A 13,203-nucleotide genomic window follows, 5' to 3' on the forward strand; every position below is an offset into this window, starting at 1 on the left:
ACCTGTAATCTGTCCTGCCTGGATTCTTTAAAAACGTGAGCTTTCCGACGAGGAAAACAACACACTAGACCAGGTCTACACCAACATCCCAGATGCTTACAAGGCCACCCCTGCCTCATCTCGGACTCTCTGATCATCTCTCTCTGTCCCTGATCCCTGCTTATAAACCTCTAATTCAAAGACAAAACCATCTGAAAAATCAGTAAGAGTGTGGACCATGGAAGCCACCACGGCCCTACAAGACTGTTTTGATAACACGAATTGGAGTGTATTTGCAGAAGGATCAGACTTGAGGGCCACACATCTGCCGTACTCTCATACATCAGCTTCTGTACTGAGAGCGTAACAACAACAAAGACTGTTAAAGTGTTCCCGAACCAGAAGCCATGGCTCAACAGTGAGGTGAGAGCCCTACTAAGAGCACGTGACAGCGCCTTCAAATCAGGAGACCAACAAGTCTACAAAGAGGCACGCCAATCTCTGGTTAAAGGCATAAAAAAGCCAAGCGCAAATACAAACAGCGCATCGAGGAACACTTTAACACAAAGAACTCCAGAAACATGTGCCAGGGGATCAAGACACTCACTGGCTACAAAGACAGTTGCACACAAACCAACTCCCCAGACATCACCTTACCTGACACCCTAAACCATTTCTTCGCCGCTTTGACTAAGAAAACAGGGACACCATCACCCATCCTGCCATTACAGAGAGGGACGACGCCCCATCCAGCTGGAGCAGCACCAGGTCAGAGCCACACTGCGCAGAGTCAACGCGAGGAAAGCAGCTGGTCCTGACGGTGTAGCCGGTAGAGTGCTTAAAGCATGTGCAGACCAACTAGCAGAGGTTTTCACCACCATCTTCAACCTCTCACTGCTACAGTCTGTAGTACCATCCTGCCTTAAGTCAGCCACCATCGCTCCAGTGCCCAAGAAGAACACAGTGAGCTGCTTGAATGACTATCGTCCAGTTGCTTTAACACCCATAATTGCCAAATGTTTCAACAGCTCATCATGTCACACATTAAAGCTGCCATCCCTGCAAACCTCGATCCACACCAGTTTGCATACAGGGCAAACAGGTCGACAGAGGATGCCATAATAACAGCTCTTCATACAGCCCTCACACACCTGGACTGTAGTAACACCTATGTGAGAATGCTATTTGTGGACTTCAGCTCTGCCTTCAATACAGTTCAACCCCACAAACTGGTTAATAAACTAAGCAACTTAGGACTCAGCAGCTCACTGTGCAGCTGGATACTGGACTTCCTGAGCAACAGACCCCAGAACGTAAGAATGGGAGAGCACACCTCCTCCACCCTCATTCTGAATGTGGGTGTCCCACAGGGGTGTGTCCTCAGTCCCCTCTTATACTCACTTTTCACCCATGACTGTTCACCAATCCACACCAGTAACACCATTATAAAATTTGCTGATGACACCACTGTCATAGGACTGATCGACAACAACGATGATTCAGCCTACAGAGAGGAGGTTTAGCATCTGAAGCAATGGTGTGACGACGACAACCTGCATCTGAACACAGCCAAGACCAAGAAGATGGTAATCGACTTCAGAAGAACAAAGCGATCTGAGCATTGATGGGGAGGAGGTAGAAAGGGTAGAAAGCTTTAAGTTCCTCGGAGTCCACATCTCGGCCGACCTTACCTGGTCCACAAACATCTCCCACCAGGTAGGGAAAGCACAACAAAGGCTGTACTTCCTCAGGAAACTACGTCAGGCCCAATTGCCCCAAAGACTGCTAGTAAACTTCTACCGCTCCACCATTGAGAGCCTTCTGACTTACTGCTGCACACTCTGGTTCAACTGCTGCACTGCGGAGGACAAGAGGAAACTGCAGCGGGTGGTGAGGGCAGCAGAGCGGGCAATCGGCACTTCACTAACTCCCCTCAGAGACATCTATACTGGCAGACTTCAGCAGAAAGCCAGCATCATCATTAAAGACCCCTCGCACCCTGGACACTCACTTTTTTCCCCCTTCCTCTGGTAAACGCTACAGGTCCATCAGGTCGAAGACAAACAGACTCAACAGAAGTTTTTACCCACAGGCTGTCAAACATGCCCTACCTCCACCCTGATTGGAGGATAACTGCACTGCCAACACTCATGGACATTACACCTTATTTATAAATCGTATTTCTGTTTATACTTCAATGCAAACAACACCCTTACCACTTTAAACTGTATTTATTGAGGTTCCGGTAATGGCGGCTGGCTGAAGGGACGTGCCCACTCCTGCTCCGCTATCTTTCTGTAAAATCCTGAATAATACTCGTTTGTTAGACATTGAACGACACCTAGGACAGCTGTGATGCCTCTCTCGCAAAGGAAACCCGGGAAAAACATTAGTAGACCGACTCAATCGAAATTATCTAACTTCACTTCTAAGTTGAACTCTGAGGCTAGCTGTGAAGCTAGTGTTAGCCGTGAAGATAGCGAGACTGGTATCAACGCTAGTCGGGCGATGGAGGAAGGAAATGATGAGCCGACTGAGAGGGAAGAGACGGCCGAAGGCTCAGACGTAATACTGGCGGCTATTGCAAGCTTGAAATCCAACTTTTCCTCCAAACTTGATGGTATCTTGTCAGCAATAGAGACCGTGAGGAAGGATGTTAATGAGTGTGTCAAGCGGGTCAGCGAGGCGGAGGCCCGGATATCTGTAGCAGAAGATAGCATTACCACCTTGGAAGCAAAGGTACGGACTCTTGAAAATAACAACAAAACCTCGAGGACAAAGTGCTGGATCTGGAGACCAGATCGCGACGATCTAACTTGAGACTTGTTAACCTGCCCGAGGACGCAGAAGGAGAAGACGCGTGCGCTTTCTTGGAAAACTGGCTACCAGAGGCTCTGAACTTGGCGCCGCTACGAACCGCTCTGACGCTGGAGAGAGCGCATCGGGTCGGCCAGAAGAATATATCAAATACCGCTGCACCAAGGACTATGATCATGAAGTTTCTAAACTACAAGGATAAAATGACCGTGATAAGAGCTGCCAGGGCAAAGGGACAGATTCTTTTCAAGAATCACCCGGTGAGATTTTATGAGGACCTAGCGACTGGAGTGCACAAAAGACAGAAAGAGTTTGACGCCGTGAGACAACAGCTTCGCTCCATGGGTATCCGGTACGGCATGATCCCTCCTGCGCGACTGATAGTGACGCACAACGGACAGTCCCGCATCTTTAACCTGCCAGGTGAAGCGGAGAACTTTGTGAAGGCTCTGAGGTCGGAAAGTGAACCGGGGTGAGATGATGTAATCATGGTCATACTACAGTGTGCTGGCATGGAGGGATGATTACTGAGCTTTAAGTTTAGAAAGAAGTGAGAGGGAGAGAGAGAAAGACCAGTTTGTTGTACTTATTTGTTCATTGGTCCAGAGGCTCACAGCCACTATTAATACCCTGATTTTCTTATCGTATTCAATAACGAGTTTTTTGGTTGCATAGCGGGGTGGGGTAAGGGGACAGTGTTTAGGCACAGTCGGTTGATCCTCGCTTTTGGGTGGAACAACCCTTAGCTGTTAGACAGGTGCCAATATGTATAGGGGGAGGGAAATGGGTGCCCTAGTTCAAGTTAAAGGGGCATGTTCAGTATTCATTGTCATGGATGTAGTTTTTGACATTCAGGTATTATTTGTTTCTCTGTCCTTTAATATCTCAGATGTGTTGGGAAGCTCATTCAGTGTTATATGTTATGTCTGGTGGGATAAGAATTAAAATTTCTTCTTGGAACTGCAGAGGGCTACAAAAACTGGAGAAGGTAAAACAGGTAATGTCTAGACTGAACTCTATGCACTCTGATATCATGCTGCTGCAGGAAATGCACCTGTTGTCTAGTCAAGAGGCGAAGATTAGGAGGAGGTGGCAAGGCAGTATATATTCTGCGCCCTTCACTTCTCAGGCAAGAGGTGTTATGATCTTGATCCACAAATCTATACCATTTCAGGTGACAAAGGTTATTAAAGACAAGGCTGGGAGATATGTTATTTTACAGGGCACACTTATTACGGAAAAATAATCCTGATAAATATCTATGCTCCAAACATTGACGACCCACAGTTTTTTCATAACCTCTTTCTTACAGTATCATGTCTGTCTGGTAGCCTCATTATGGCAGGGGACTTTAATTGTACGTTGAACCCAGAGTTGGATAGGAGCTCAGGTATTGATCTCTCTCACCCTAAAAGTAGGCAAACTATTCAACATTTTATGAAAGAACTCGATCTGAGGGATATTTGGAGGATATGAACCCTAAGGTCTTAAAATACTCCTGCTATTCACATACACATAAATCATACTCAGCGTATTGATTACTTTTTAGTTTCTGCCAATTTGAGCTATAAAATAAAGGACTGTCACTACGATAATATTTTAATATCTGACCACTCGCCAAACTCGTTAATATATGAAGATCTGAGACTGAAGAGAGATCCCCCTAGGTGGAGATTTAAACAAAAGTGGCTCCTAGACTCAGAATTTACATCTTTCATAGATAACCAAATAAACATTTTTTTTTGATACTAATAGGGATGAAACATCACCCTGCTCAAGATGGGAAGCTTTTAAGGCCTACATAAGGGGTCAGATTATTAGCTTCACAAGTTATAGAGCAAAGCAAACTTATCAGAAAACAAAAAGTTGGAGGCAGAGGTTGAGGTGCTTGAGGGAGAATATTTTCAAAGTTTTTGTCCAAGAGTCCATCAAAAGCTTCTGTTATTAAGAACACAGTATAATGAACTTTCTGCTTCTAAGGCAGCCTCACATCTTTTAGCGTCTTAAACAGACATTCTATGATCAAGGGAAAAGCCGGGAAATTATTAGCCTGGCGCCTCCGCCAATTACAGAATGAGAAAAACATTGCCTCAGTTGAAAACAGTGACGGACAGGTTATTGTCGACCCTCTAGGAATTAATGAAACTTTTAAGGTTTTTTTTTGAAAAATTATATAACTCAGACATAACACACATGGGACAAGAGCAAGATCTCTTCTTGGATACCCTTCAGTTGCCCAGCATTTCAGGACTAATGAGCGCAGATCTTGATACACCTATAACAAAGGAGGAGATATCTATAGCAATAGACCATTTGAAAACAGGTAAAGCCCCAGGCCCAGATGGGCTGCCGATAGAAATTTACAGGGAATTTAAAACTAAACTGCTGTCCCCTCTTTTTGACATGTTTTCGGATTCATTTGAAAAGGGAATCCTTCCGGTTTCATTAAGAGGGGCCCTGATAACTTTATTGCCCAAACCTGGTAAACCATGCAATAAATGTGGTAACCTAAGACCAATAAGTCTTCTTAATGTGGATCTAAAGATACTTTGCAAAATTTTGGCTCGACGACTGGAGAGATCTTTACCTGACCTAATTACCTGTGATCAGAATGGGTTTATTGCGGGCAGACAGGGATTTCATAATGTGAGGAGAGTGTTGGATATTCTTCATAGTCAGGAGGGAAAACCGGACACTGCTCTACTATCATTAGATGCCGAAAAGGCCTTTGATAGAGTTCTATCTATTTGAAATATTAAAAAGATTTGGCTGTGGGGATAATTTCTGTCGGTGGATTAGACTTTTATATAATGAGCCTTATGCTGAAATACTGACAAATGGAATTATATCTAAGCCGTTTGAAATTAAACGGGCTGTAGGCAAGGGTGCCTTTGTCTCCTTTATTGTTTATTTTAGCAATTGAACCGTTTGCCATTGCGGTGCGGTCCCATAAGAGCATAACTGGCCTATCGGTAAACCAACAGGAACACAGAATTGCTTTGTTTGCAGATGATGTTATTCTTTTCTTGGAAAAGCTGAAGGAGTCTATCCCAGCCGTGTTGGATCTACTACACATATTTGGACGGATATCAGGATACAAAGTGAACAAAGAAAAATCTTCACTAATGATACTTAACTCAGGAGAGAGAGGGTGCTGGAAATCCTTCCAATTCAAAATGGTAGACTGTTTTACTTATCTGGGGATTAAGATAGTGCCATGTTTGAGAGATATTGTTGGGGTTAACTACACCCCTATGGTAGACTCAATCACCTCATCCCTAGATAGATGGAAGCCCTTGCCCTTGTCACTTATAGCGAGAATTAATGTTCTCAAATTAAACATAATGCCCAAACTTTTGTACCTGTTCCAGAACATCCCATTGTCACCCCTGCTAACCTATTTTTACACCTGAAGACAATTTTTGTGCGTTTTTGTGGAATGATAGACGACCAAGGCTCCGTTTATCACTCTTGTACTTACCAGTATGACAGAGGAGGCCTCAAATGTCCCAATCCACTTTGGTACTATTGGGCAGCCCAATTGAGGACTATGATGTATTATTTTACAGATAAATCCCCCGCCTTGGACAAATATGGAAAACAGTTCAGTACCTCTTCCCTTCCCCAGTATCTATACTCAGCGAAAGTCAAAATGTTGGAAAAAAGACAAAAAAAATCCTATAGTCAGAAATATGATTATGGTCTGGTATCAGGTTAAAAATACCTGGGTGAACCCACCTCCCTCGCACGCTTTAGCCCAATATGGGGTAATCAATTTTTCCCTCCAGGCAGAGCAGACCCTGGTTTTAGGAAGTGGGCTGACAAAGGCTTAAAGATAATAGGGGATCTCGCGGGATCAGAGGGTGAGATTTTGATGTCATTTGAGGAGTTGATTTCCAAGTATGATATCCCATGCAAACATCGATTTAAATATCTACAAGTGAGAAACTTTATTAGATCATCTCAAAATCAGTGTTTGTCAATCCCTCCGTTTTCCATTTTGGAAACAGAAATGAAAAGAGATTGCTTTGGAAAAGGAATAATCTCCAAATTATATAATATGTTAGTAGAGGGTTCCCTGAATCTTCTTTAGGAAAACTTAATGCTTGGAGGGAAGATTTGCGGAAGACTTACCCCTCCGAAGACTGGGAGACGGCATGTGCTGAAGCGCAAACACAAACTACCAGTACTGTCTCAAAGTATTACAATATAATTGGCTAATGAGGACGTATGTGACTCCAGAAAAGCTTAATAAGTATAATGGTGATATCCCAGACCTGTGTTTCAGGTGCGGTGAGGAGAAAGGGACGTTTTTCACTGTGTCTGGGAATGCAATAAAGTACAACGGTTTTGGAAAGAGATTAAACAAGCTCTGGATATTATATTGGGTGCACAACTAGCTCTTGACCCTAAACTTTTTATTTTAGGGTTATATCCTGATGGACATCTTATGTCTAGAAAGGTAATTACCGCCCTGGACTTATGTCTACTGCTGGCAAAAGAGTCATAGCACTCTCATGGAGGAAGACCAGTAAACCAAAATATATTAACTGGATTAAGGAATTGTCCACAACTTTGCCTATGGAAAAAATTACTTACATTATCAAGGGGAAACTACCACTTTTTCAAAACATATGGGGTCCCTTTATGCAATATATGGGAAATATGGATCTTGGTAGTGTGGTGGATGGGGCAGATGGGGTATAAATGTTGGTGGTCCTCTGCAGTTTCCTAAATTAATCTCTTTTATACTTGATCTTTAATGCTGTGTGACTTATACATTTGAGTCTGTAACTTTGAACCATGCACAATAGTGTAACCGAGTTGGTGTTGAGCAACCCTTGGAAATAGAGAAGCTTATTATTATTATTATTGTTATTATTATATGTTTTTTTTTTTTCTTCTTTTTGGGGGTTTGTGTTTTCTTTTTCTTTTCCTTTGTTTGACTGAGTTATTATTTACGGGTCATATAGTTTGTACTTCCACTTAACTGTTGCTCTCTAACATCTTATAGGTGTCTGATTTGCAAGGGAGGCGAGTGACTGTTGTACAATAATTTAGTTGCCCTGGATGTCTCCTTTGCTGTGGAAGTACTCCAATTTCTGTATGTAATTTTGAAATGCAATAAAGATATTGTTGGGAAAAAAACAAAAAAAAACAAACTGTATTTATTATAACATTATTTAGTATAGTTCCAACAGCCCCCCCCCACTCAATGTGCAATATCATCCCCCGCCACACACTCAATGTGCAATATCACTGATCACACTGCACCTCTGTGTATGTATATAGATGTAAGCGTGTATATATATATATATATATATATATATATATATATATATATATATATATATAGCAACCCAGTCAAGGTTTTGGCAGAGGTGCTTCTCCCATCTGTCAAAGAGGTCGTCAGGACATGGAGGCAAAACTGTAATGAAGTAGCGGCTATATTGAACCGGCAAGACACTCGACCAACCGTGGAGACAACGCCCAGTTGACTACTGTCGGAGTGCACCCACCACCTGCTCTCCAAATGGGGGGCTGGCTGCCACATTAAGACGGTAGGATCTGATGAACATGGACTCACATGACCACATTGTAGTCACACAGATTGCCAAGAGAGAAGCACCCTTCTATAAGGCTCATAAAGTGGTTACAGCTCAGGGTGGGCCCGTACTCTGGAAGGGAAGACTGTACATAAAACTGCACATCAGGGGTCTCCCACTACCCCAGGGTTAACCCTCCTATCAACCTTGGGGTCAATTTGACCCTATTCAATGTTTATCACTCAAAAAGTGATAATTAACTTTTTTTTGCTTCATATTTCATGACTTTTCCTAATTTGATGAGGACAACTGATTAAACAACATTGTTATTGTTATTGTTTTCAAAAAGCTGTCCACATTTTTCATACGTCGGTGTTCCTCTGGGGTCATTTTGACCCGAAGTTGTTTTGGCTATGTAAAGCATGTCTGTCTCTGTGTGTGTGACCTAAAACCCTTACACCTGTAGGTGCAGAGTTGGTCCTTTGAAATTCATACATGAAAGGGGGTTGTCGAAAAATTTGATACTTCTTACGGTGTAGCTTGCAAGTTGTTCACGTCCAAGTATTGAAGGTGTGTGTATATAATCTATCCTCACACCTGCCGAATTATAACTGATATTTCTCATCCAGTGGTGGTGGCGAGAATTTTCCACAAGGACATTGACAGCTCATTCAAAATAAGGGAGGAGCAAACTTATAAAAGCTTCCATAACAGCCTTCTATCTAAATATGTAAATACTAATAAGGTTTTGGCACAACTCTTTAAAAATGAAAGTGACATATAGGAGAATGTGTCAGAGATGGGATTGTGTTGAGTAGGACACAAATTTTTTGAGAAATTCTCATCTGATGAGGATGAGAATGTTGACCCTCCTGTTGCCTCTCAACCACCAGTACACACAATCCCTTCCAAAAATGATAATATGGTCCCTTTCCCAACTCCAAATGTATTATCTCTGTCCTGTCTTTGTTTATTGTACATAGATATAGTTAGTAGTAGTACTTTTTTATCACTTAATTTTACCTAAATTTAGTGAGTTATTATTTATTTGTAATTTCTAGTTTTATTTCTCATGGAGATATATATTTTTTATATTCTTATAAATGCAGCATGGGGGGGGGGGTGAATATACTGTGTATATTGTTGTACTGACAATAAAGACCTTGAATCTTAAATCTTGGATCTTGGCCTGCTCATTTTGGCAGGAGTTTACAAGTCAAAAGGTGACGCAACAGCAAGCCTTTGGAATGCTGACACTGGAAGGGCAGTATTTCCAGCCACCATGTCGCTAAAAGCCTTCCAGTGCTTGACATGTCTAAAGAATTGCATGGGCATAATATCACATGTGATAATTTTTTCACGTCTTATGCCTTGGGTGAGGAATTGCTCAAAAGGAAGGTTACCGTATTGGGAAGAGTGAGAAAGGACAAGCCCGAGCTTCTTTCTTAACTTGTTATTGTGAAGAACAGGAAGGTAACATCTTCAGTGTTTTTCTTCACTGAAAAAGCAATTCTAGTCTCCTATTGCCCCAAGAAAAGGAAAAATGTCCTGCTGCTCAGCACAATGCACAAACATGCTGCCATGAGCACCAGGGGAGAATGGTCTCCCCTGGTGCTCCACCATTGTCTCCCACAAATGGTGCTGAACTATAATGAGACAAAGGGAGCGGTGGGCAACCTGGACAAGGTCACAGTCACATACATCGGCCGACAAATGACTGCCTGTTGGCCCCTTGTCAACTTCATCCACATCATTGATGTGAGTGCATATAATGCATTTGTTATATGGTGTGAAATTAACAAGGACTGGAACAGGGGAAAACTGAGTCAAAGGAGGATTCTCCTGCAGCAGCTTGGTAAGGCTTTGGTGAAACCTCATTGAGAGAAGAGGTTGCCTTCCAAGAGCATCAACAGCTGCTGCAGCTATTGCAGCTATGGTGAGGGACATACAGACAAAGACAAACAGCCCAGTTTCTCCAATTGTACAAACCACAGGCAGGAAACGTGGCAGGTGCCAGGTTTATCCCACCAGAATGATTGTAAGACTAGCGTGACCTCTGCATAATGCATTTGTTATATGTGAGAAATATGTTTGCAAGAAGGATGCACACACTCTCTGCACATCCTGTGTACAGGAGTGCAGACAAAACACTTGACAGCTCAGGAGGGCTGGAGAAATTCTCACCGGCTGCTGATGAGGTTTAATGTCTTCATGTAGCAGGGACCCACCTAACGCATCACCTCACGGCACAGTGAGCAATACACTGGTAAGGAGTCACAGCCAACTGACAACAGACTTTAGAAAGCACTGATCTTGTAAGATTAACTCACTGGGCTCTCTCTGCAGATTGGAAAGGAACTCTCATTTGCCCTCCAGCGAGCCCTGTGAGTTCACGAACCACAAGCAATTCTCTTAAAGAACTATCAATTCCCCTCACTAAAGGAGTGTCATTCCACATACATATGGAATATGTAATGGAATGGAGAGAGGGTTTCGATGCAGTAGAGAACTGTTTTTAAACAGGGTTACATTATCACAGAAATGCTTTAATCAGAGGTTTTCATCATCCTTAGGCTACTGTTTCCAGTTACTCTAGTTTCCTAGAGTTTAGTTTCTAGTTTCATGTTCAAGGTTTGGTTTGGGTTTCTCTAGTTTGTTTTATGGAACATTTTCTCAGCACAGTAAAGTTGCCTTCCTCAGTTCATCGCTCTGCATGTCGTGAGTCCTGCATTTGGGTCCTAGTGCCTGCCATACAGCAAATCTGTGACACATGAACAGTTCACTTCTTGTGTTCCAAGTAAACCTTTCCTAGACACAGTCGGATGTTTGTTCAAGACAAAAGCTGTAATTATATTTCATAGTGTTCTTCTGACTTTTGTGTTTTAGGCAATGTTTCATTTCCTGTTCGCTGACACAGAATGTTTTTAATGTTTTTGCTTTGGTTTATTTGGTGACCTAACAGATAAGGATACTGCAGCACCTCCTGGTGGATGTTAGAAGTACACGCATGACCACAAAGGCAGATTAAGAAATGAGAAAAATGAAAACATGAATAGAATAATTCTTGTACAATTTTTCACATTTTTTTAAAAGTATTTTTTAAGAGTAACCATTAGATTTCATATGTTTGATTTTACCAGTGTGGTCACTTGGTGCAAATAGTAAAAATTAAAATAAAATGGCATTCCTAAAGCATTTTTTGGGTTTCATGACAATTCCATAGATAAATGAGTATTTAAGAATAATAAGAATAAGAATATTCTTACTAACTATTCTTACTAACTACCAGTGCAGGCGATTCTAGAAAGTGACATAGTAATGTGCAATCGAATAAAGGGAGTAGCACCGTATGATGGGGGGATGAAACAAATATATAATATTCAATAGGGTACTGTTGGATAATATTGCACGGTCTGAAAAGGAACAGAATAACATAGGTAATAGTCTCAGGAAAATCACCTACAGAGTGAGGAAGAGTTATACAGTCTTATTGCCACCGGCACAAAGGATTTACTGTGGCAGTCAGTTCTGCATTTTGGGGCAATGAGTCTTTTGCTGCGTTTGCTCCGATGGTCCATCATGGGGGCGTGCATGGGGTGACAGGGGTTGTCCATGATAGAAAGAAGCTTTTTTAGCATTCTCCTCTCAGACACCTCCTCCAGGTTCTCAAGTCTGACACCCAGGACACTCTCCAACACCGATAGAACATGGTCAGCATTTTTCTACCAACATTGAAGGACCTGAGTCGCCTCAGTAGGAAAAGCCGACTCTGCCCTTTTTTGAAGATAGCATTGGTGGGTTAACCCATCTGAGAATTTCTGCAGATGACATGACTGAGACTTGTACCTGAAGTCAGATGTGTAGAGGGTGAAGAGGAAGGGTGATAGCACCGTCCCCTGCGGCGCCCCTGTGCTGCTCAGGATGTTATCTGAGCGGCAGCTCTTCAGTCGGACATACTGTGGTCGACTTGTTAAATAGTCCGTAATCCAACCTACCAGTGGGGCGTCCACCTGCATTTCCATGAGCTTATTCCCCAGCAGTGATAGTCTGATCGTGTTAAAAGCACTAGAGAAGTCAAAGAACATGACCCTCACAGTGCTCCCAACAATGTCCAGATGAGAATAAGCCTGGTCCAGCAGGTAGATGATGGCATCCTCCACGCCAATACGAGGTTGATAAGCAAACTGCAGGGGGTCCAGCCAGGGCTCCACGAGCAGACGCAGATGTTTCAGGATGAGCCTCTCTAGCGTCTTCATGACATGTGAGGTCAGAGCCACTGGCCTGTAGTCAGCGAGGGTCAACGGGTTGATCTTTTTAGGGACAGGAACCAGACAGGATGTCTTCCAGAGTGATGGGACTCTCTGCATTTCCAGACTCATGTTGAAGATCCGTAGTAGAACTCCAGACAGCTGGGAAGCACAGCACCTGAGGGCCCTGGGACTGACACCATCAGGGCCAGCAGCTTTGCTGGAGTGGAGTCTGCCCAATTCTCTTTTGATGTCATCTGCTGAGAGGGACAGGGTGAGACAGTGTGAGGGGGCAGGTGAGGGGGGAGGAGAAAGGAGAAGATGGGAAGAGCTGGGTGTGGAGGCAGGAGAGGCAGGGCAGTCAAACCTATTGAAGTGCAGATTTAGGTTGTTAGCACTTCCGAGGTCCCCATCCCAACACCTCTCTTTTGTCTCAGGCCAGTGATGGCCCGCATTCCATTCCACACCTCCCTGGTGTTGTTTTCCTGCAGTTTGTTTTCCAGCCTCCTTCTGTAGGACTCTTTACCCTCTGCAATCTTGGCTTTCAGCTCCTTCTGCACCAGTTTCAGCTGATCTCTGTCACCGTTTCTGAAAGCTCTTTTTTGTCTTGTTCA

The sequence above is a fragment of the Oreochromis aureus genome, linkage group 13 (genome assembly GCF_013358895.1).
Source record: "Oreochromis aureus strain Israel breed Guangdong linkage group 13, ZZ_aureus, whole genome shotgun sequence".
Classification (NCBI taxonomy): domain Eukaryota; kingdom Metazoa; phylum Chordata; class Actinopteri; order Cichliformes; family Cichlidae; genus Oreochromis; species Oreochromis aureus.